General features: G+C 37.8%; 1 long non-coding RNA gene across 1 annotated transcript in view; it reads left to right on the top strand.

Moving 5' to 3' along the window:
* The first annotated feature begins 24,008 nt into the window (after nt 1-24,008).
* Nucleotides 24,009-25,214, top strand: part of LOC142361691 (uncharacterized) — a 240,624-nt gene continuing 239,418 nt past the window's right edge. Inside the window, exon 1 of the long non-coding RNA XR_012764336.1 lies at nt 24,009-24,062. This is a non-coding gene — a long non-coding RNA (uncharacterized LOC142361691). The remainder of the gene's footprint in view (nt 24,063-25,214) is intronic.

The following is a 25,214-nucleotide window of genomic DNA, read 5'->3' as shown; positions in this document are numbered from 1 at the left end:
AGTCTGGAGTAGCCTATGGTAAAAAAAAAAAGAGATAATTTAGATCTGGACTTGAACACTTCCTACGTAAAACAAAGGAGAAAAACAATAAAGCAAGCTGTGGAACTTATTAAAGGAAAAAATAGTTAGAAGTGGGCGTTTCAACATTAAAATTAGAGACAGAGAGGTAGTGGAAACCTGGCTTCCTGCATAAATTTTGTAAACTAACCTGTGCTCTAAATTTATGAGAAACAGGGAACATGTTAGCCCTAGACCTGTCTTTTCCAACTTGACCTCAAGCCTGCAAGTTGAATCTGTCTCATCAGAACAATTCATTCAGCCCATGCCCTACTCTTTTCCTTAGAGCTGTTGCCCTCCCTGAGGAGTGTAAGGAAATATGCCCATCACATGACCAAAATGCAGATGTGGCCTATTATATGACCTGACTTAATATCTGCCACACCCCTGCTTAGCAGGTAACTGTCTTTTTTCAATAGCCTCCTCTATACATGTGTCGAGCAAGAGGCCATTTAGCTGGCCTTCAGTGCCTGTGGAAAAGGGTGTGTTATTAGATGCATCTAGAAAGCTTCCCCCTCCCAACAGAACAAGATTGTTCTTTTCTAACATGCCTGTCAGCTCTGCCAAACTCTTTGTTTTCATTGTGCTCAAGTTTCCTGCAGTGTATTGGCTGTCCCTCTAACAAGAGCATGACATATGCTTATTTTTGCATATCTTCAGATAGTGCACTAATAAAGAAGAAGGAATAGAATAAAGAATGCACTAGCTTTAGCATTTTAGCAGTATAAATGTATAGTGGATATGTGCATGGTTTTTAGAACTAGTAGCAGAGTCAGTCTTTCAAGATCCTTCATTGTTACTGGTTCTGGCGACTCTTCCCATGGTACTCACTCTGATGTACAAACCTGATCAGACGAACTTAGATTCTGTATGTCTTTTTTCCTTGAGCCTGGTGATTTAGCAGTCAATCCTGACAAGTCATTGGCTACTTCCATAGTCAGTTAGCTCTAACATAATAACAGGTTCTGTAAAATCCCTCAAAATTCAAAGCAAAATAACATGTATGGATACTAATTGTGTGAGCTTGATGAATCTGTGAAATTTATTTACAGACATCATTACTTTTATTGGTAGCAGGCCAACTGTGGCAGAAGTTCATTTAGCATGTGATAGGAAAGCAAAGTGTTAACTTGGGTTTTGATCTTATCAGCTTCAATCACTTCCATAAATCTGTGTTCTAGAAATGCATCTAAGTTTGTTCTAACTTTCCTGGGAAGCCCATATTTCCCTCTAGTCCCATCAAAGTTCACTTTATTAACCCAGGAGTTATAGGTTTCAGCAGAAATAAATTCTTTTAGCAGCAACAAAATGTACTTGTCGGGCTTTCCACCAGATTCTCTGAAAATCTCATTCTTTTGTGTAGGAGCCACATTTTGTATGCTTACCTCTGGCAGCTGCTCTTCTGTAGTACATTTGCCATCTCCTGCACCCACATCCTGACCGGTAATACTCATGTATTCGTCTACCTGCATTTGTATTCACATCACCTTGCTTGGCCATATAATTCACAGAGGCCAAAAGAAATGGTTGCCATTTTTTTGAACAGAACTAGAACACAAAAAAAAAAGAGCAGAGGAAAAGACAGGTTTTATATTCCTGAGCATTTGCAAGAATACTGAATAGTGAGGGAGAAAATAAAACTGGATTTAGCATTGAAGAAGAATCCTAAATCCTGCATACTCATCCTTGGCTTTCAGTTGAGCAGAATAAACAATCATCATTTAGCTAATGGCTTGTTTGCAGTTCTGTTCCAGTTATGCCTTATGGAAATGTTTGAGTTGTCTTGCTTAGAAGTAGGATAAAGCCTTTGAAAGGGTGATCCTCCCGAGCAATCTGTTGATTTGCTTCTTTAGCAAATGTACCTGGATTTGCCAGATCTGTTGACTGATCTTTTTGATGTTTCCTTAAGAATCTGGATGTTGCCTATGTTACGTTTATAAACATTGCATGTCTGTCTCTGTAGTTGTTATATGGCTTCTAAAGGGCCACTTCAGAGTTAAATCAGCTGTTCTGGCCTTAGATCTGAAGAACAGCATCAGTTAACAGGTTTTGATGCTCTCAGTAACAGGCAATGGCTGATAGTTTTTGAATATTTACTTCCTCTAATCTGAACCAGGGAACTGCTGGATCATGAGATGAGTTTGGCCAGGGTTGCAGGGAAACACTTTCAGATTAAGAATTTCAAAGGAATTAGAAGATTATCCTCTGCTGAGCATCTGCTCCCCAATAGAACAAAGTGGGGGAGAGAAAAGTCATCAAAATAAAGAAATCTAATTTGAGCTGTTTAGTCTGCTGAAACTAAGTGTAGACATTTAACCTTCTTTTATTTCTACCCCTTTTTTTTCTTGTGATATTCCTGTAGCTAATTCCATTTCTTCCCCCAAACATAGTGACATCATGCTGGTCACAGAGGGAACCGATGGGCACATCTACACTGTGTTGTGCTGCAGAAAGCAATATAGCTACAGCAGCATAGAGCTGTATACTTATAGGGCTGGATTCCCTCCAGAATGTAAGAAAGCTCATTTAAATGTAGCTCTAGGATCTGTGTATTACTTTACACTGTTCTATAACAGGAGATAAACGTAGCACACCCTGCTGGGATTAACATGGTTGATAATCAAGCATTTCTGTAATGTTATCAGCTCAATCTAAAAGTTTCATTGTAGGAACTAGAAAATTTGAGGGTTCCAGCTGAAAAGAGGAGAGACTAGGAAGAACTGAAAAGGGCAGCTTCATCTCTGAGCTACAACTGTGAGTACTTGGGAAGTGAATTCAATGCACTGAGTTTGACCTGAAATGAAGATTATCCTTGTGCTTACTGGATCTCTGCTCCATGGTGATTTTGCATTAGTTTGTTCACTGTACAGAGAAACATGGCAATTCTTAACTCCTCCTGAAAGGAAATCACTGTATTAGGATGCTAGGAGCACAGCACTGGAATGTGCACTTCCAGTAAGTTGTTCAAGAGCACCAAACATCCAGAGAAGGAACATGCTAACTGCACACTGACAAACTCGGACCATCTGGCAGGTTCTGGCAGGTTGGTGTTGTGACATGGGCTGAGCTTTTAACCTTACCCACAACATGAATAATATTTGAATTGAAAGAATGCATACTCCAAGCAGGGCATGTTCCCAAGTTTGTGCCATGCTGTGCCTTAGGACTCTGAGTACTGAAGTGCTTACTATTTTTTCCCTTAAATTCTTAACAAAATTGTATATCAGCTTGCAAACAACAAGGGTCTCTGATAATTTACCCTCTGCAAGTTCAAATCCATGTTAGTGAAAGGAACTGTCTACCTGATATTTCAAAAGTAATGAATTCAAATTCTGTTTGGATTCTAATTTTATTAGAAATTCTGCATATCTTCTCTTGTTATTATTTTTGGGTCAAATGGATCATTAGATTGATTGACCAACACTTAATTTGTTATTATCCGTAAGTACTCAGCAGATAATGGAAATACCCTGTCACTTTGTTAAAGAATGAACAAGAGAGACAGTATTAGGTTACTTTTTTTGACTGATGTTTTGTATACATGTAGATCAAGCTTGTATGTCTCTGGAGCTTTGGCTGGCCACTCAAACATCTGGCAGCAAAAGCTGAGTAGTAGAATAATTCATATTTGTATAGTAAACCCTGCATTTTCACCAGTGTTCCCTGTAAAAATAAACAACATGCAGGGCAGTAGGGTTTATGATAATGCTGTAAGTTAATGTTCTTGAGCACAGCAACAAACTTTTGACGTTCCCATACTAATCAGGCATTTCTGTAGCATAAGCAGCTCAGTCTGAAAATCAAAAAACCTGCAGCTCCGTTTTAGGAACTAGAAGGTCTGTATGTTCTATCTGGAAAGAGGAGAGGCTGGGAATTTATTTCTATTTATTTATTTATTGATTTATGGTACTTCCTTTTTTAAAGTTACAACTGATTCTCCTGAATTTGTTAAGCACATTTGCTCATAGCTGCCACCAACTGATGTCCCATACAATGCAGAAGAGAGAGAAGCACTGAAACAGCATTCAGTACATGTAATGTACCTGTATATATATATATATATTATACCATTAGTTACAAATCTTGAGGGAAAGACACTGGACCTTATTTTTAAATGTTCTTAGTGCACACAAATCAAATTGAAGCTTATAAAAGCTGAAAAAATTAATGTTTCTGAAAATTGGGACAATTTTTCCCAGTCTGAGTACCTGGCATCTACCTTTAAGAAAACCTATAAATTAATTGTTCTGTGTCTTAGCTTGCATGACTACCATCTAAAGTAGGAATACTCTTGCCATGATACAAAGCAGAACAGATGAGAAAAATAAACTCTTTCTTCTGTCACAGTCATCTTACATAGACCAGAGTTGGAGGCTTTACAAATTAAAATTATTCTAATATATGTTATATTGATAATGCAGTAAGTATCAGACATATCAGTAGATATAATGTACTTTTTCTATTAGGCAGATCTACAAGTGTGCTCAAATTATACCACAATGGGTTGTTCATGAACAGCAGCATCTATAAATGTTTTGCACATTGTATCCCAGTTCCAGTATACCTCCTCACCAAAACACCTCAGTGTTCCTCTCTGAGTATTTTCCATGATATGCTTGCATGTGGAACTTACAATTACTTCATATGTCTCATAAATCCCTCCACAGTATCCTTGACTAATTACAAGTGGGCAAGCTAACATATTGTGGTTGGCGCTGACCTACCAGCGGACTGGCCAACTGAGAGGCCAATAGTCAACAGAACTGTTAAATTCTCAGTTGAAACCTTTCTTCCATGGAAGCACTAATTTGGCTCTTTCTTTACTACCCCAGATGCCAGTTTTTGTGCAATTTATGGCATACTTATATCCTTACAGTTTCTACAGTTTTACCCCATCCTTAAAGGAGGGCAACTGACAGAGGACGAAAGAGCAAACAGTGAAACGTTACATATTTTATCCTTTGAAAACCACACTATAGTGATGTATAGAACGTCACTCACAAAGTTACGTAACATCAAACAACCCTTACAAAGTCATGTGACAAACACCACTCACAAAGGTATGAAATACCTTATAAATATGAAATACCTTATAAATATAAAAGGTGAAACTCTGATTTATGCCAATAATCTCTTCAAGCCCTAGTGTTTATCTAATGGATTCAGCTACCGAAAATTATTGCATATGCTACAGAAAGCATTATAATTTGGGATTCACTAGTGCCATTATATCAAAGCTAAAATTATTCTGTGAGACTTTGGAACGTTCTGTGTTGGTTGATACTATGTGCTTTTAACTAAAAGCTTCTCCTTTCACTTTACATCAACAGAAGTGGAACAATTAATGCTTCAAAATACAAGACAGGCTTTTGTTCTTGTTTAAATTTTTGTACCTTAGCTTGAAAGGTATCTTGAGCTCCTTTGAAGTTTTCCTTTAATATACTGCACCCAAACCACTTCTTTATAAGAGCCTCATTTAACTTTTACATTTTAAACATCTTTCAGTGCAAGTCCAAATGTAACAATAGAAAGTGATAGCTGTTGAAACAGGCAGAGTTGTTGAATAGTGTAGACACTGAATCTTATGGAAGCATCTTGTGCAATTCTGGCTCTGATGTATAGCTGGCAGGTAGGTCACATCGAATAGAATTTGCTTCATGCTCTAGACTAATGTTTTCTTGAATTATTAATCAAGTTTAATAATTCACAGAGACCCCAGTTCCACAGAGCTTATGTGGCCCCTTGCAGAGAGCCCCACTTGCTGCCAGTGCCGTTCCCTCAGAGGTCTGCTTGTGCAATTCTCAGACACAGGCTTATATGCCAGTTCTATGTGAAGTCAGTGGTTAAGCTTCTATGGATTTCACTGGGCATTGGATTGGACTGTGTATTCTTTGATAAAGGATTGAGTTTTCTCCTCTCTGCCTTTGAAACCAGCTACCATCCAGCTGATAGTAACCAGAACAACAACTAAAATGCTGATTTCAGATTTCAGTGAAGCCATTTAGGACTGCAGACAGAAGGTCAAGACAATCAACACTGAAAAGTGCAGGATTGTTTGCAATTAATCCTAATACTGCCCTGGCACTCCCAGTGACTATATAGTAGTATTCCTGCCGAACGGTCAAGTACAGTATTTAGTAGAGCCTGCAGAAGTTGTATTTTCATACCGCTATTTAATTCCCTGAATTCCTTGTGAGTAATTCCTGGTAGTCAGTGTACAGTGTAGTTAATTTGCTGTATTAGAAATTTACCATTTCAGATTTCTGATGATTGCTTGGCTTTGAGGCTCTGATGCTGTTATCAGACTCCATCATGAGTGAGCAAATGTTGATGTCATACCATGGTTTATGAGCCACAAGATCATCATGCCTACACTTCTGTTTGTTTTTGTGCTTCTGCCAGTGCTGTGGGAACTCACACATCCTTTCAAACCTTTGAAAGTCTAATTCTCATGCACCATACTTTTTTTTTTCTCTTTCTGAACTGGGGCAGATGTCCCTTTCTCTAATAATTTAATTAACACTTTTGAATAATGATACGTTAATTAATGCCAGCTGACAATGAAAATGCTAGAGAATTACACTTTATATCAACATTAATGCAAAATGAGTTCCTCCTGGATAATATTTCTTATAGAGAATACAAAAAAAAGAGATAATACTAATTAGGCCATCATTTTAAATTTACTATAATTTCAGTCCATGTCACTTATCTGTTCTCCAGCACAAAACTTTCTGTTCTACCATACGCTTTTTGCTGCCTTGATATCAGTATAGCAGCCAGACTGGGAGTCATCTCCTAATGTGCGTTCTTATACAACGTAGTACCTTCTTGTACTATAATCCTGGGTTTGGTGCCTGTGTTGTGAAGGACTGAACTTTAAAAATCAGGTATAGGCTTGATAATGTTCTGACATAGATCTTCTGTGGGTAGAGAAACTTCATTGGCAAAAAAACACCCCCACCAGAAGCATGGGATTTTGTATCGTGCATGGCACATTATTAGAGTGTAGCACACAGTTCACGTTGTTCTAGTTCTTCCTGGCATGGCCCAAATTTGCTGCTGCAAATGCAATGTCTGCAAAGTCATTCTTTTCTGAGCATTATTATTTTAACTGCTTCGTACCAGAGTGTGAGACAAATAAGAAACCAAGGTGTCTGTTCCCAAGTAGCTTCAGTCTCAGTAGTATATATCCACTTCTGAGAATAAAATGGTTTATTTAAAGCATGTCTGATCTCACTTGCGCTTCAGTGCTTTTTTCTTTATGTGACCATCACCTAGATGCTGCTTCTTGTGCAGGCAAGGAAAGAGGATTAAAAAGATATTTCTGAAATGCAAAGCATGAAAGAAAATTAAGCAGAGATGATTCAATTTCAATGAACATCCAACAGAGCTTTGCTTTCCTCTCCGTCTCGCCTCCTGATTCTCTGGCAATCTGTGTGGAACCTGCTGGGTCACCAGAATTTCAGGCTCCTTGCTCTTCAGCAGCCTGCGCTGAAAACCACGGAGAGCCAAGTCACCAGATGCCAGTCAGGCTATCTTGCAAGCACTGATGTTCATTTGGAATTCCCAAGGTGTACAGGGAGTTAGCCCCACTTCAGTCCAAAATATGTAATGAAAAGTAGTCAGGGACCTGGAATTCTTGGCTTTACCAGCATGCTAGGAGTTTGAGAGTTCTTCACCCACCATGAAGAACTTTGTTTGGAAATTGTGAAAGCAATTTTTTTTTTTTATTTTCCTGAATGCAATTTTTCAGGATTGCTGCATGATGAACTTTAACATATTTGGGGGATTTTTATTCCAAATACAAAACCCACCAAATTTTGAAATTCTCTGTGAAACAGACTCTTTGCACAGCTCTAGTTGCTTTCTTCAAACACTGAAACATCGTTCTTTATGGAAGTATTTTGCTCAGTAGATTTTAATTATATGCTCTTATACTCACCATTTGTACTAATTTTATTGTATAAAATGGAATGATTTAGATGCCTTTGTAGAATGTTTTCACCAACAAGGGGATTTCAAGAAGCACTGGTCACTCCGCAGATCAGGTCAGGAGACAGTAGCTGTGTGGAGCTACAGAGTAGTGACAGAGTTCAAAGAAAGCAACACCCCTAATAGATGGTCCTGCTTTATGGAAAAATGTTTCAGCCTGAATACTAGCTCAGGAAATTCTTTTGCTGGCACATTGTGTATCTTCCAGAGGGGACCATTCTTTTTTTATAGACATTTTGAGTGAAATGTATGTCATGTGAAGAACAAGCAACTTGTATCCACTTAAAGAACATAGTCCTAAACCAGGAGTTAGGTGGGATTTGGCCATCACAAATCTACAGTGTATTCTGCACCAGAATGAATTTCATACATTGTACTTTGGCTTTAGCGTGCTGCTTTCTCTGGAGAGTACCATTCTGGTCTCTCTTCCACATGGGAAAATTGAATTAATGCAATAGCTTTTCTCCTTTGTAGAATTTATTTGGAATTTAGAAAAGGTCAGATATGTAAATCTGTGTGATTTGTTTTATGAAACTTTATTTAGGATGGTTCACTATAACTGGCCATCACTGCCCCAGACTGTTAAAGGAATATGTAGTTAGGAGTAATAAAGCAAGTGGATTTTTGAAAACAGGAAGAAAAGCTGTTTTCTGTCCTATCTGTTAGATAGTGGAACAGAGTTTTTGGAGAACTACAGTAAGCCCTCGTCATTAGAAGGGCTTACAACTCAGTGGAGAGGAGACAATGTACTAGAAAAAGTACAGTAACTGCATGGACTGAACTTATATTTACCCCAGTGTTCTGGAATTAAGAAATCTCACAAATGTTTTCTATCTCTAACTTGTGTGAGGACTGGCAAAAAAGGGCTTTTGTAGATCAGGACTCAAACAAGTACAGTAGAACAGCCTGGTATAGTAGAACAGCCTTGCGCCAAGGAAAAATTTGCTCTGTGCCAATCTACACTGTGCTTTCACATCTCAAGTGCTATTAATCCTTTACTTTCACAAGCAATGAAGTATGTTCAGAAAAACGTAAAGAAAAAAACGTGAAGATTATTTTTAGATTTTATATGTAACATCAACTAGAAGCTAATTGGATTAAATATTTTAGTATAAAAATAGCACTCTTTTCCAGAATTTTTCTTTAAGTTGCCAGTTTTAAATATGTGTTTTTCTCTGTTTAAGTCTTCATATAATTTTTTTTCATTAAGTCTCAAAATAAAGAACTTTTAATCTTAATTTTTAGATGGTTTTAACCCTTCATTGCTAAGAATGGTATCATGGAGATACAAATAAAATATATTAGCTGTGCAGCTATCTGATGGTGCTGTGTTTAGCTGAAACTACAAATGAATATCTACAGGGGACAGAAATAGGGTCGGATGCCTCCCTTGAAAATGAAATCTTTATGGAACATAAAAATCTAAATGTGCAGATGTCAGAGTTAAGTTCAAGTATTTTAGTACCTACATATTTAAGTACTAGGTTATTTTCTGGCACATTTCCAGCCTTAAATCAGACATGGAATACTTGTGAGGTGGTGGCTGATAGAGGATTTCAACAGCTTTTCAATTTTAACTTTACATTTAAGGCTTCTGCAGGACATCCTTCATCTATGACAGCACCAATACATTGGTAACATTTGCCTCTTTCCAGCTGATCACACCTGTTGACACTTATAAGCATTAACAAATCAACTAGTAATCTTCTTGTGGTTTTCTTTTTCATCTGCATTGGTACTGGTAGCTCTGTGCATAGAGAATTATGACATACAGTGTATTCCTTGTTTAAATTTATTTTATTGAGTGCCAAACTTATTTCTGGTCATATTGCTTAATGATACCTCTAACTCAGAAAGGGTGATTCTAAGAAAAGCTTTTTCATAGATATATGTAGCTTTTGAATAATTCCATCCCTGGACTGTCCTATGAGATTTATGTATTTGAATTTTGTCCCAGAATAGTATGACAGTTCATGTTCATATCAAATCTCTGTATTTATGTCTATGAAAGAGAAAAGGCTTCAAAGAGCTGACTTTGAGGGTTCTGTTGGTAGCCAGAGAACATGGTATCTTTACCACAGTGCGGAATGTTGGAGCACAACACAGATAATATCAAGCTAATTCCAGAGGGGATAATACATCCATGGAGAGTGGGGCAGCATCATGAGAGGTTACTCGGTTGGATTTTGAAAGCAAGAGAGCCACAGTCAAGTGATGCACCTGAGCTAATGCATCCTCCATCTTGATGGTGGTAATTAATCAGCGACAGCACCGCAGTGACGATGCTGTTCTGCTTCCAGTTCTGCTGTATTGGTATATCCAAGTGCGGTTGCCACTAATTCAGAAACCATTGCACAAATGTTTGTCAAAGCCAAGACAGATATTAATATCACCAGAGTTACATGCTCAAATTTTACTGGTGAAAATTTTGAAAATCACTACTTGGAGACATTCATCAGAGCTATATTACATAGATTGGGTGATGTCTATTGAACATTGGAAGTATATGAATTCAAAAGCAAGGAGTAAAAACTGCAACAATTGGAGAATGTTGAATAAATTCAAAGAAATCATGATCAGCTCATGGCTATTTAGTAAACAATGGTTTTCAATATTATTTGTGATGCATTGTTTATTCACCTCTACGAAGTATCATAGAGTATAAATGGTGTTTTTATTTCAGCTCCTAGAACATAAAAACATCTGTGGAAGTTAGCTGAGAATTTTGCAAGCATATCTGAATGACAAATCAACTGAGGTAAGTTGGAGTTTATGTCCCTGAACGTATTGTACAATCAGTGGATAAGACAGGTTTTAAATATAGATAGAAAACCACAGGGTATTAAGTATCTAGGAATATTTTACCTTGCACAGTTGAAGTCTACGACTAAACTTAACAAAGAGGTAATGTGAAATACAGTGAAAAAAATAATTCCTGGGTGGTCTCTGCCACATACTGCATCATGTGATGGAAAAGGCTGAGAGCCATAAGAAAGATATTGGGACCAAACCTGACATACTGTATACATTAAACATCTTACTACTTACCTTCTGAGAAAAGTTCTTTAAGGAACTTGTGGGTTTGTTAACAAAAACTTTATGGCATTATAGAAAGCCCAAACTCTGGGATGAAAATGCTAGTGTTAGCCAAGCCTTTAGGTGGAGCAAATTTTCCAGAGTTACAAAAATACTGGTTTTTTGTGAAGCCAAGGAATGGATACTGTAAGTGGATCGTAGCCCATTTCGATAGTCTTTGAAAAAGCACAAACATTACTTTTTCATTTGTTCTCATTAACAATAGTGAACTGAAAAGAACTGAATGCAGTACTGAAAGCCATGGCTAAGCAGATCTTCAATCATCAAAAAAATGCAGGGGAAAATGCAAGGGAAAATACAAAATAAAAAGAAGGGAAGTCCTATGAAACAAAATGAGTGTGAGATTTGTTTGTTTTCTTGATTTTTCATTCTTAAGTGTCAGGGTGCTGAGGGCACCACCAGGCCTCACCGGCCCAGACCAGCCCCCTCGGGGGTCCCTCACCTGGGGACAGGACCCCATTTCAGCCCCCCTGGGGCTGTCAGCCTTGCCCAGCGACACCGCAGCAGGACCCGTCTCCAGCTCCCCACAGCCCTGCCCTACTTGGCCGCAGGCCCCGCTGAGCCAGGCCCACCCACAGGCCTGCAGCCTGGCCCAGCCTTGGCCTGTCCCTGTCCAGGAAGATGCCGGTGCCTGGGCTGGGGCTGCCCTGCTGGCCCTGGCCTGCCGCTCTCTGGCTGCGGTGGGACAGGCCCTGGCTGCCAGGCCCTACCCTACCGTTCCCTGGGGCCTCCATGCTTCTGGCCCCATGGAGGCCACAGCCTGCGCAGGGCTCCGGTGTTAAACCATAAAGCATGTTGTAGTGTTATAGAATATGCCAGACCCACGGAATGGTGTCTGTTTCTTTCTCGTCTCCTTGTAAAGCCGCTTAGGCTCAGTCTGGGACTTTAAACGTGCAGTTGCAGCCTTCCTGCAAAGGGTGAGAGAAGTGCTGCGGAAACCTCGCTGCTTCTCCAGTAGGGCTAACACAGAGGCAATGTAAGTAAAACATAGACTTCTGCTAATTTCTAAGGGATTTGAGTCAAGCCCCTTAACTATATACATTATGTTCTCCCCTCCTCTCTGCTTGCTGCAGTCTCCTCAGAATTACCACTCATAGCTTAATGAATAAGCACTATTGCCTTAAATGGAGAAGGGAGGCAATGGAGGAAGATTACAGAGTGAATGCAAGGAAGGAGTTCTAGCCCTCTGCCTTATTCCTGCTGCTTTATTTTTGATTAATGGAACAATAAACACCAATGAGAACTGCTAGGGATAGCTCAAGAGATGTGGACAGATGCTTGTCTTGTGGCTCTTCAAAGGGCATTTACTACCTTAAATATTCTGTGATTCTGCAGTTTTGGTTGAGAGTTGGTGGCTCTATTCCATTTGTATGGGTATCCAATTACAACTCAAATATTTACACTTGACAGCAGTTTTAGACTACATAGTTAAATGAAAAATGAACCAAATGCAGTACATACTTTAATAACAATCAGTCTTAAGAGAATTTTTTTGAAGAACAACTTCTGACCCACCAGGATTATTAAACATCCCGTAGCATTTTTTGTAAGATTAGTCACAGTGTCTTTTCTGAAACTCAATTTATATTATTACATTCTGCCTCCATAAATCGCCCTACGGTATCAAGTGAATATAGTATTCTTCTGTCACATATTGTTGTAGAAAGTTAAAAAGCTGTCATGTTCTACCTCAGAAATGGATCCACTTTACTAGAATGTAATGCAGTTCTATTACAAGATTTGGAATGCTTTGTTATTTTACAATCCAGAACATTTGCAAGAAAATCCATTATTTTTTCAGTGTTTCTTGATGTCCTCATCTGCATCGATGAATATAGAAATGAGAAGTATTAGTATTTTGCAAAGGCACTGATTTCCAGAGATTGCCCCCTAGACCTGTCCACAAAAGAAGGAAAACCGTTCATTTGTATTTGCATATGCGCCTAAGTGCATGCACCAGCAGAGAACCAAGTTTCTAATTTTTCAAAACCTCTCTATTTCACAAATAATGTCTACATTCCAGATGAAGTTCCCAAAAACATGATTATTTACTAGATACATTTTGTTTCTTGGGAAGTCTTGCAGATGATGCAAAAAATGTCACTCCTTCCTTTTATTCAAAATCAAGCAAGCAGATTGTTCTTCTTTAAGTCTTATCTTTTGACTGAGAGGAGAGCTAGTAGCCCTGCTCCTCTTGGTTATTATGTATCTTGTTATATGTTTGCTAGAATGGTGATATAAACCTAGTGCTCTACCCAGATTCAAGTGTGAATAATTATATTCTGCCTACCTGATTTCCCACTGCAATTTCATTTGCATACAGTATATTTCTTCATTTCCTGCTCTCGGGCCTGTTCTGGCATCTATTGAAGTTAATGGAAAGTTCTCAAAGACTTTGGTGAAGGAAAATGTCCATAAACTATGGTATAATTCTGTTGTGATATTAAACAGCTTGAGTTGACGTAAGTAGAGTCTGTATCTTATAAATTGCTTGCACAGTATGTCTTTATCAGTTTGGAAAACACATCTCATCATTACGTGTATATTCAAGATATAACAAATGGTGGTTACCATATTATATAGGTATTCTGTTGGTGGCATAATAGCTGTTAAATTTACAGATATGTATGGTTGATCCTGGTGTCACTGAACTTTATGAAGATCTTTCTTTTGACTTTGGTGAGGATGTCTAGATAATACCTTAAGAGCAGTAGGGCATAGTAGCCTTCTGAGGCATGGAAATTCTGTTCTCTGTCTTTTGTGGACATGTGTAGAAAAAACTAGAAATAAACAAGTTGTTCAAAAATTGAATTCAAGTCTTTTGAACCCCAGATCAATACCTAAACTACAGTACTCCATGGCACTTCATCAAGGGATGAAGACAGTTACAAGTAATTGGTGCTCTGTACTTTCTTAGCAAACTTTGGAATTTTTGCAAAATATATTTTTGCTTTAATAACATTTCTAGAGATAAAAACTACAGGTTTTGAATCCTTCTCACTTGTCTCTAAGAAGTTCCATGGAGGAGACAAAGAGAACATGTCTCAGTGAGCAACTCAAAACAAAGGCAGACCAAATTGTGAAGTTAATTCGGATCTGAGCTTTCCTAGTATTTTGTGGGTACTCAGTCCTGTCTTTAACAAGAACTGATTTTATTTAGTATATTAATAAAGTAAGGGTCACCACCTAATGAAACCAGATGATTCCAAGCTGAAATATATTTGATACAGTTGTTCCCACCTGCTTTTCACTTGATGATTTCATTTTATAAGTTATTCCATTCACTCTCCTTCTCATGACTTTTGATCATATTCTCATGAGCCAGGCCCAGACTGGGGCAGGACACAGGCCATCTCTTTATTCCTCCAAAGTCCGTGTCATGTACTTTTCACCTTGCCACGAGCTATTGGCATGGAAATTGCCGGTATCCTAATATATAATATTCCTTTTCTTTGGCCTTAGACAAAACCAGGAGTAGGGCTGGTTTAAAAGTCTGTGATGACAGCTTCATACCATATGTCAGAAACCAGCAAAGGAATTCTGCAGTGAAGCTAGAGCAGTGGAGAGAATCTCAGCCATTTAATTCTGTGATTCTTACTGTGGTGGCGAGATGTCATATTAATTCAAGAGCAAAACCAAGAGTCTTGCAGTATCACATACAGCATTTCTAATAATTTAAAAATCCTCTAAATCAGAAGCGTGGTACAGGTAAGCAAGCTGGTGAAAACTCTCCTGACAAGATAGATGGTTTTATTTTATTTAATTTTCAAATGTTTCTGCAGCTTGCTAGATTCATAACCCAGGGCAAGTTTAATTAAAGTCAATGAAGCAGTTTAAAGTGAATAAAAATCAGCATTAGAAAAAGTGTTGATTGTTTTCTAATTATGCTGTGGACGTTCTCTGTAATGGATTCTTGCCTTTTTAACTCTAGATAAAGCCACTGGTATATGCCAATGTAGACAGGAGACCTGGGAAATTACTTCATAAAATTTCCTTACCAGTTGCTTCTTTAGATATCTTAGAACCCTTGTGACATGAGCCATTTCGTTGCTTTTTGTCAACAGTTGGACAAGGTGGATTTTATTTTCTGAAGACTGTAATACTAGAATAGCATATAATGCAGGAAATCTTTGCATGTGTAGTTTGAAAACCTTTTGGTTTATGAATTCTTTATTCAGAGAGCAAACCTGTATGATAGTACTTAAATGTCTAGATTCAGCCTGAATTGAGGAATACCAATGAATATGGAGAATAATAGTTGTTGTGAATGCTGCTCTGAACCCAAAAATGGTCTCAGTAGGATGTTGTTTTGAGATGGTTGGGTAGCTTGCCTACAATAGAAATGGCACCCTCTTACCCTCGGTGGATAAGGATCTGCCAGTTGCCTGTTGGCCTCCAGTCATTCCTTCCAAACATTTCCTGACTTGATATAAGCAAAGGAACAGTCCATGTTCTTGCCAGTTGATCTTCAGCCAGTGATGCGATCTGACAGTGATTTGCTGTAGTAGAACCATTCATCTCGTTTGGAATGGTGGATGGAAGTGCTTTCTAGAGTTCATCCTGAGGTACCAGTGAAGTTTAGAAGGGATGATGATAGGGTACTTGACCGTCCCAAGGTAACAGTCCGACATCCCAGGACAGCATGTGTCTTACCCTCCCTTCTGTTATATGCAGCATCTCATGCTTTGGCCTTTCTGACACATCCCAGTTCATCTCATCTAACCTACCAGAGGAAGGCATGAGAAGCGCAATTTGTTCTGTATCCATCTCATCCAGAAATTTAGCTTGAGGTTTTATATTTTCAAATCCACCTACATATCAATAAATATTCCCACTAAGCTGTTACGAAAAAGCATGTGCTGTGTTATACCAGCTATGCTCTAAAAGAAAAATCAGCTCTTATAGCCTGCCGTAACTCCCCTTTTTTCAGGACTACACATTAAATAAAGTACATATGATAAGTTTTGATACACTTACTCCTTTGTTTTATTTTAGATGATTTATTCAGTCTTCAAAATCCTTCCATCAAGATTTTGGCCTGATGACTGTCCAGAGGCCTCCTTAAATTCAAGCAGGTACATTAGGTTCTGCACTTGTGAAATTCTGAATTGTCCCATCGTTCTTCATCACCATTTTAATGGGCATATTTCTGGTGCTGATGAAGAAAGAGTCTGCTTGGCAAGATGCAGCAAACTAAGCATGAGCTTTGAGTGGGCTTGTTGATAGAGTTCACTAGAGGAATGTAACATTTACAGAGCAATTGAAATGCTCCTAGCAGTGCATTTTTCCTGTGAGACACTCACTAAATGCTCATAGAATCAAAGGCTACAAATGAAATCTTTTGCATCTCTCTAGAGAAACAATGAAAGAATTTCACACTTATTTTGCAAACAATCAACTTAATAATCAGGTTATTTTTGTAGAAAGGATAACTTATTTGTAACCGTGTATTAAAAAACACATTGCAAGTCATTTAAGTTTTAAGATCAAACACTCCCAATTTAGAGGATGGCCCTAGAATCCTAAGTCACCTTCCCTCAGGTATGTTTTACGATAGCATCCTTATTTACAAATCACTTACTATTTTTCCCTCATTTTGTGCACCAGAGCGGTGATTCGCAGGCAGTAAAGAAGGTGTCGAATAGTTCTTTTTAACTTCATTACCTAGTCTGTTGTCTTAGGCCTTATTTACTGTCCACTGTGCCAGCTAATGTAATCCAAACCTGCACTGCTTTTGGAATTACTGATTTCTTTGTACTGTTTTCAGTGGCATTCTTCATTATAGAATCATCTGAATACTTCCCCGGTGAGTTTTTCTGTATGGAGGGAGCCAGGGATATTATCCCCTTTTTATAGCTGGGAAAGTGTAAATTACCTGAGCAGTAGTAAGAATTCAACGTGACTAAAACTCATCATGGCACTGTTTTTAAATGTATATCTTCTCAGTGACATTGCATGTCCTTATGTTCCTGCATTATGTGTAAGGGTAAATAGGAATTTTGACTTGTCTCTCTATTATTCATTATGTGGCCTCTCTCTATTACACCATCCTTTATTTGGGCATTCTCTACCTTTTTAATCTTTGCACATTGGGATTTCCGTTTAGGCCCTCATCATTTTCACTACTCATATCAAGAGCTTTCTACTTTAGAGAGAATAAGATCAAAATTCTGTTTAATTGTCTACTATAAAAAATGGAATATTTTTATCTGAAAGATGTCTTTTTAAAGCAAATTGGATTCCACAAAATTACTGCAACATGGACAAACATCAGTGCTGACTTACTTGGTCCTAGGACTGAGTAATCCCTTTCAGAGACAATGAATGTGTATGTCATTAGCCGAGTCTGACAGAGGATGCTGATTAACATTAATTTTGTTGCTGGTATTTTTATGAAACAAAATTCTGACCACTGAAAATTAGACTAAGCAAAATGAGCTTAGTTTGCACAGACCACTGCAGGGTATGAAATGGTCCTTTGCAATGAATGGGGCTTGATTAAACAGTCACGCACCGGCATACAGAGTGCACATCGCATATCTAAGCCACTCAGTGACTTGTATTTATTATTCAGACTGGCATTCACTTATGTGAAAACTGTATGTATTTAGATTGGAAACAATTTTAAATAATTAACATAAATATATGAACTCCAGCAACAGGTGTATCATGTTAAGTAACACAAGATGTAGATTTGGGAATGCTACTAATAAGGTGAATCTGCGTACTCCTGCAGCCTGAACAAAGGAGGCTGTTGATGGCTGTTAGAAAATGGTGTTCACAACTGTGAAAATCAAACTCAGGGCCCTCCCATTTGGAGCTGTCTACAGGAAGCTAACTTCTTGAGCAGCTCTAGAAGTTTCAGTGACGTGCCTTGCTACATTTTTTCTCTGGTGTAATTTTGGTTACTTGCAATGACTATTTTGCTTTGCCAAAACAGTACAAATTTGAGCTCTGAATCATGCTTTGGTGTCCTGTCACCATGCTTCTCTGTGATCGCACAGTGGCTAATGGCACATGGTGTGAGTGCAACATCACTGTTCCAAAACAGGTCAACTACTAAACTGGTAGGCAGTATAATGAGAAACTCCTGCTGACAGCAGATATTTCTGTTTTATCTGAGAATAATTCACTGAGTAGGTAATTGGTGAATTCTGAATGGGAAAAAACTTGATTCTGTCTGAGCATAGGTTACCAAATGTACCACCATAAAATAATTGATTTTGTGATACATCAAGTAGGGACGTAGTTGAGACTATTGAACTTTTCACTTAGGGCCTCAGGGTGAACTTGAACCAAGCTCCCAAAGGTGAAGAACCAGTGCTTGACATGTGCGGGGTTTTGCACTCTTAACAGCCTCTTTAACTTTCATTTTCTCCTATTAATCTACTTTCACCAAGATCTAGATGTGCACACAGTCTCATTAAGATGGTTGAGTTGTCATTGGAGATAATCACAAAAGGAATGTGTTATAAAAGGAGAAAAAAAGAATGTCTAGAAAGTCTGAGTAATTTTTTTATGCTGTTGTTTTAGTGAAGAGGCTTTGGATGCTGATAGGAAAGTTGCTATAGCTATAGGGCACATTTAATTGCATTTTAGAAATTTCTTTTAATCCTGTAATAACAAAAAATTAAATCAGTGCTGACATTTTTTTGTTGCCAGAAGAAGGTAGTAAAAGGGTAAAGAAATAATTGTTCGTTCTGAGAATATAATTAGCAACTTTAATGCTTTAATCTAAAAAATGCATATTTTGAGCCTGGGTGAATGATTAAAGAAAAGATATTGAAAGCCTTTGAAATTTCTAACTGTTTGTTTTTAATTGTAAATTAAGATCACTATAATTAGTTCATTTAGTACATTTATAATGTAAACAAATATGAATATACAGAAGTTCAGTGATGTATTTCAGGGCAAATAAGAGCAACATTGTGACCCAGGACTCTATTTATTAAGCCTTTCTTGTAGCTTTTGGCACTGCTTCATTCTTTCATACTGTGGTTTTTTTCCCCTTTTTTTTCGGAAGATAAAAGAAAGCCGTACATAATACTTGCAGGTCTCTGATGAGGTCTTAATGCATCTGGAACTACACCGAAGAAAATACAGATAGAAATCTGGTCCTTTTGAGCTCCATTTGATCCTCTCTCCAAAGCCTGCTTACAGCTAGAGTATTTGTCATGTTAAAAAATAAATACTACATGTTTTCTTAAACACTAGGTTGTTAATACTGAACAATTACATCTGCTGAAAGTGATACTATGTTTCAGGTAGACTTACTTATTTCCATAGCTAGCTATCTGCAGAAATGCAGTGTATCTGATACTGGCTGTTCTGTTTCCTGGTGTTGCAGTTTATGTAGCATCCTGGAACTTAATTTCAGAACTCTGCTGCTTTACTGGTACGCGTGCTGCCCTACACATCACTCAGTAACACTAACAGAAGCTGCCTGCATACTGATGGAAACACTTAATGAGTAACAGGATGTTTTTCCCCCACCAAGTTCAAAGATTAAAATTTGGGGTTTAGTCTCACCATTATTTTTATTGAAAAGGCATCTTTTGTTACATTTCCAGAGCTCAGTTATCATGCTGCGACACACTGCATCCAGTTCCGATAAGTCACGGAAAGTTATGATTAGTTAAGCTCCTTATGAATAGAGAAGGCTTCCCTGAAGGTTGAAACTGGCCTCTAACTTGAGATTTTAAATCATTGTTGAAGTGTTTTGACTAGGCTGCCTTTGTGTACACTAAACAGTTTAAGGTTACTTTTTAATCCAGTGGCGCCTGTTTTATGATGTACACTTGCTGCGGATTGAATGTTGTTCTGTTCATCACTGCCAGCTGTCTTCTTGGGATCCTCTAATAACTAAGTTATTTTATCTCAGAGGAATGAATTTTCAATAACAAGCAAATAATAACTTTTCTGCCGAATTCTCAAGATTTTTAAAAAACCCCTCTTCTGCCATAATTCTCTTAGGTAAAATGTATTGTGAGGGTTTTCTTGTGCTGTGAGCCTTCAGGGGTTAAAATGTTTTTAGCGTGAAACAAAGATAGAAGAGGTACGCATTGCTGCAGTGTATTCACCATATTCTGTGGATGTTTTTTAGCTGAAGGAAGTAAGCCCTGGTTATTACAGCTGTCACAGTGACATCTGATATTTCAGTATCAGTGATTGCCTCACCCACCACATGACCCTGATCACTACCGCGATTCTGTGTCCACTACTAAACTGTGAAAGGTCTTGGCCTTCCAGGTGCTGTTTCAAGTCTGAAATAGCAACTTGTCTGTCACACTTCTCTCTGCCTAACTTAATGCTTAAGGACCCAGCAAAAATGCTTAAGGTAGACAGCAACAAAGCAAAGAACACATCTTGTGTCTGTTTTCATGACTGATGCAGAACAAGGGCACTAAATATGCATAAATTATTAAAAATGAGTAAGCTTTGAAGTGACTGTGGTGTAAATCTCAGCAATTATATTTTTTGCATTTCATTAACTTTTGGGGAACAAGCTTGCTTCTTGAAAGTCCTTGAGATTTCACACAGGAATGGGAGCATATAATGATGAATTTGATGAGTCAAAACTGAAAAATTCCAAAATATTGTCATACAAAAACTCAGATCCAAAGCAGATCTTTACTGAAGTTTTGCTTTTCTTTCCACAGCAGGGCGAAACAAGCAAACAAAAAAAAATAGTTCATGGAAATCTAGTTAAAAAACTTAAAGCTATAAACCAAACTCCAGAATTGTGTAGTTGAAATTAATAGAACATCCCATGATGCACATTTTTCCCTCCTTGGTAAGTACCTTACTTGTGGTAAGATTAATTTAAGTGTGTTCTTAACCTAGGCAATAAGAAAGACTTAGACAGTAGACTTTTCAATGCAAATAGATAAGGCCTATCAGGCCTACCTAATTCTTAGGAATAAGGCATTGGAAAAGATTCTGTACTTAAGATAACAGAGCTGGCCTAACTGGCTATTGCTCTGCATGTTATACAAGCTTTGACACAGTAGTTTTCAGATGTTTCCAGCCCTGAATCCTTATCTTTTTTAGACCTGGACTGTTGTTAAGGTCATGTAAACTGGTACATGGGGCTTGACAGCCAAGAACCATGGTTTGTATATTGAAATTCATCTGCATCTGGATTGTACCAGAAATATAATGCCAGAGAAGTAAAGAGATAACCAGCTTCTGTAATTTTTTGGAGTGATGTTAGGTTCTTAAATGTAGTTTTACAAAGGTATTTTTGCTTTGATGGACATGCTTGCGAGCATCTGACCTGCAATTCTTACTCTAATGCAGAGGGCAAGGCACTTTTGTGCAGAGTGCTTCTGGTCACCTTTGCTAAGGTAGTGCTGAGTTTCTTACAGTGGCCCCCATGAACAGGATCCCAACAAACACAGCTGCAGTGTATTGTATTGGAAAAGTTTTTCTTTGAAACAGAACTGTCCACACTTTCATACCCTTTGTGGTATATTCTGGATTGCAGTTGAAAATACGATTTTTTATGGCATAAAATGTCCTCTCTTCATGTTTTGTCAGAAGCATCTCTTTGTAACAGTATACGTCTATAATATGTATATGTGCATACATAGTGTATATTATATATATATATAAAAACAGATGCATGACTTCATATCTCTTGTTAAGATGAGAAAAGGCCATCCTTCAAAAATAATACTTTACAAAATTTTATGTAGTTGTAAACTAAATTTATGAAGTTACATATGTGAAGTTAAAAGGTTATAAATGCAGTTCTGCTTATCTTCATGGAAAAACAGATCAGAAATTGTCAGCAGAGTACTTTTACAAGAGTTCTGTTGTGATTCTGAGATGAAAAGCAAGACAGACAAGGATTTAGAACTAATGTGAAGAAACAAAGAGAGAAGAGAGAGTATGTGTTCCTGAGAGAAAACTTTAAAAACAAATGTAAAAAGTGGGGAAATTAAGCTGTGTCTGCTCTGAGGACATCTTTGACATTAAGTTTTAACGGGCAGGGCTTTGCTGTCTATTAAATGAAATCTACAACTCTAATTGAACAAGGGACACAGACCAAACTACGTGGATTGGAAAAAATCTTTTTGCCCTCCTGTGGAATTTCCATAATGGCTGAATTTTCTCCAAGCATCCAGGATCCGTTTGGTGTCTGGGTCTGCACTGCTTTTTATATGCAATATTTACTGTAATCAGAGATGTCAGACAACCAGAAATTTTGGGGGCTAGAGATGGGATTATCTGGTTCTACCTATCTTCCTAAATCGTATAATTTAAAGAGAAGAAACCCACTGTTTTATTTTTGTTTTCTTTCAAAACAAAAATAGTTGCTAAAATTTCAGTCATTTGTCTGTGGACAAACACTGGATTTCATGCTACCATTAGCAGTTTAGGGATGAAAGGGTTTCAGTATCATGCACTGTGGAGTATAACTGTGTGCTGGTTCATTTTCTCTTATGAGATTTGGATGTGCTGTGGCAAAGCTGGGGTCTTTCCTATGCTCATACAGTTTTCCACGGTGATTATGACTAGGGTCCTTAAATTATACTGTAATTACCATTATTCATAGAAATGGCTTATTACTAATAATTACTAATAATCTTGATAATCCCTTAAGGCAAAAAAACTGTAGGTGGAAAGCCACAGATGGAGTCTTTGTAACAGAGAGAGACTCGTTCCTTATGCCTGTCTTGTAATAAAATAATTAATTGACAGCTTTTTTCAAGGATGAATAAGAGATTTCAGGAAAAACTTCTCTCATACTGACCCTTTCTGCCCACCTGAAAGGCCCCAAAAATTATGAGTGGAAGAATGGACAGGCCTCTGCCCTGATTGCTGTGAATAATCCAAGCTGCAAATGTAACTTATTTCCATCCAGTCTCTCCTTCACTTTTTCTTCACTTCATCTTAATTTTCGTGGCCTTTTGTGTTTTCATAAGCCTGTGAAGTGTGTGGTAGACAAAAAGTATAGTATCCGTAGCTTGGTAGACAATATGTTACCAGAAATCTTTCAGAAAACCTCTTTCTCACAGGATATGTTGCCAAATATGTATTGTTTTTATATTCTTAAATTCACTTCTAAAAGAATCTGCACAAAGCTCTGAGTGTGTTTACAGCTTTAAAAGAACAACAATCAAAATGAAGAGCATTCCATGATCATTTAGTCTTCAGACCCAATAACAAAATCCTTGTTCACTTACACAAGTGCATCTCTGACCAGTTGTTTGTCCCATAAGCAGAATGTGCCTGCAGCTCTTGGAATCATGGAGGGTGGAGAAAGAAATATTTCTCATTGGCTGGGCAGGCTCTGTGCAGATGAAGTAACGTAATCCTAAACGGTGCGCTCAGATTTTTTCAATAAACGTTTTTCGTCACTACAGAGCTTTATATAACAGCAGTAAAGGCATGAAAGGAAATTAGAAACACAGCTGAGACTTCATCTCATACTTCATAATGACCTAAAATTCTTACTGTTTATTAAAAATAACACCCCTTGTCAGGGTGTTGATCGAAATTTTTCTGCAGTCTCTTTTCTTTGATCTTTTCATTTTACAAACCACAGATATTTGTTGCTATTTCTTTATTCAGTTCTATGTCTAAAACATCAAAACTCAAAACTGCTTTCCAATAATGTTGCGTGATAAGAAGTAATCCTGAATTAATCAAGCCAGCAAACTCATCACCAGACAGATTTGTCCACTCCCAAGGAAAGGAGAACTCCGGTGTAACTCAAACAGAAATGGTCAGAGATGGCACCAGAAAGGATGCTTTCAAAAACCTGTCATGTCTGTGGGCCTCATGCTGCTACTGCTGTCCAGTCGGAGTATAGGCATAACCTATTCTAATATACACATTTACCTTTTGTTTCAGCAGCTCCCTGGCTCCTGCACATGCAAACATTTGAATTTCCTGTTGGCTCAGAGGTGAGATTTATAACATTTATTAAAGTTGCTTTTCACTGTGAGTTTACTGGGAAGAAAGCCTAAGAGGTCCTTGTTTTAAAGGGGGTTTAATTGCTTGAATTTACTGGAGGGGTGAACATTATGCTTTCTTTGCAGCACCACTATCCACTAAGATTGCCAGGTGTTGAATTTCCCTAGAGATTCCCTATTTATTGAAGGAATTCATGAAATATCCGTCTATCCAGAGCTGGGGTTCCTAGCATCCCTTTCCCATTCATCGTCTTGATTTTGTTTCCTTCATGGCTGCTTTTGAATTTCTTGACTGATCCTGTTCATTTCTGTCCATTCCTCTCCATAAGTGTCCTGCCTTCTCTCTGCTTGAGCACCTCGGCATTAAAAATGGGCCAAACTTGCCTCAAAATTGAATGTGCCTGAAAGCCTTTTGCTGTGATGTGGCTGCTGGTGCAGAGACGGTTCAGTGTTGGAACTATACCGGTGCTCTTTAGCACGGTGGAAAGAAAGATGAACAGAGGGCAGGAAAGACAGAAGAGGTGGAGAAAGGGGTGAAGAGCAAAGAGGTGTTTTGCAGTGTTTAAAATAAAAACCTATAAATAGCCCTTTAAAATCCATGAATGGACTTCTCAACAGATTGCAGCCCTACTGTCAAGCAAGCCCAAGGCAGGCAGACCGTAATTGTTACCAAGTGTATTGTTAAGGGAATTTACTAATTTACTGATGCAGCAGCCGCTTCAGTTGAAGAATAAATTGGAATATTTTGGTGCATTTCCTTTAAGAAGTCATCCACTTTTAAGTCTATGTATTAAAATGACAAAGTCTTAAATGGGGGTGTCCTTCGCTAAACAAAAGATATGCAAATTGCATTTCAAGATTTATATTATGATAAAAACTGAAACACAAAAGAGACATTATCTTGCAAAAATGTAAAAGTACATTGCTTCATGAGTCTATAATGATATAATGTGATATTGATGTAGTTAAAGATGTCAGAAGGGAGACAATGACCTTAAAAGTTTAAGGCAGACACATTAATATTGATTGATTTTTAAGAGATTGAACTGCAAGAATATATCTGTATATAGCCTGGATATTGGATTGTTTGAAAATTTGAGATGAGATACAGAACATCTTGGTCTTGTAATGCTTTAGACTTAA

Source organism: Opisthocomus hoazin, chromosome 6 (genome assembly GCF_030867145.1).
Source record: "Opisthocomus hoazin isolate bOpiHoa1 chromosome 6, bOpiHoa1.hap1, whole genome shotgun sequence".
NCBI lineage: Eukaryota > Metazoa > Chordata > Aves > Opisthocomiformes > Opisthocomidae > Opisthocomus > Opisthocomus hoazin.
The sequence above is the reverse complement of the archived record's forward strand: the minus strand, read 5'-3'. Positions and strand labels throughout refer to the sequence as shown.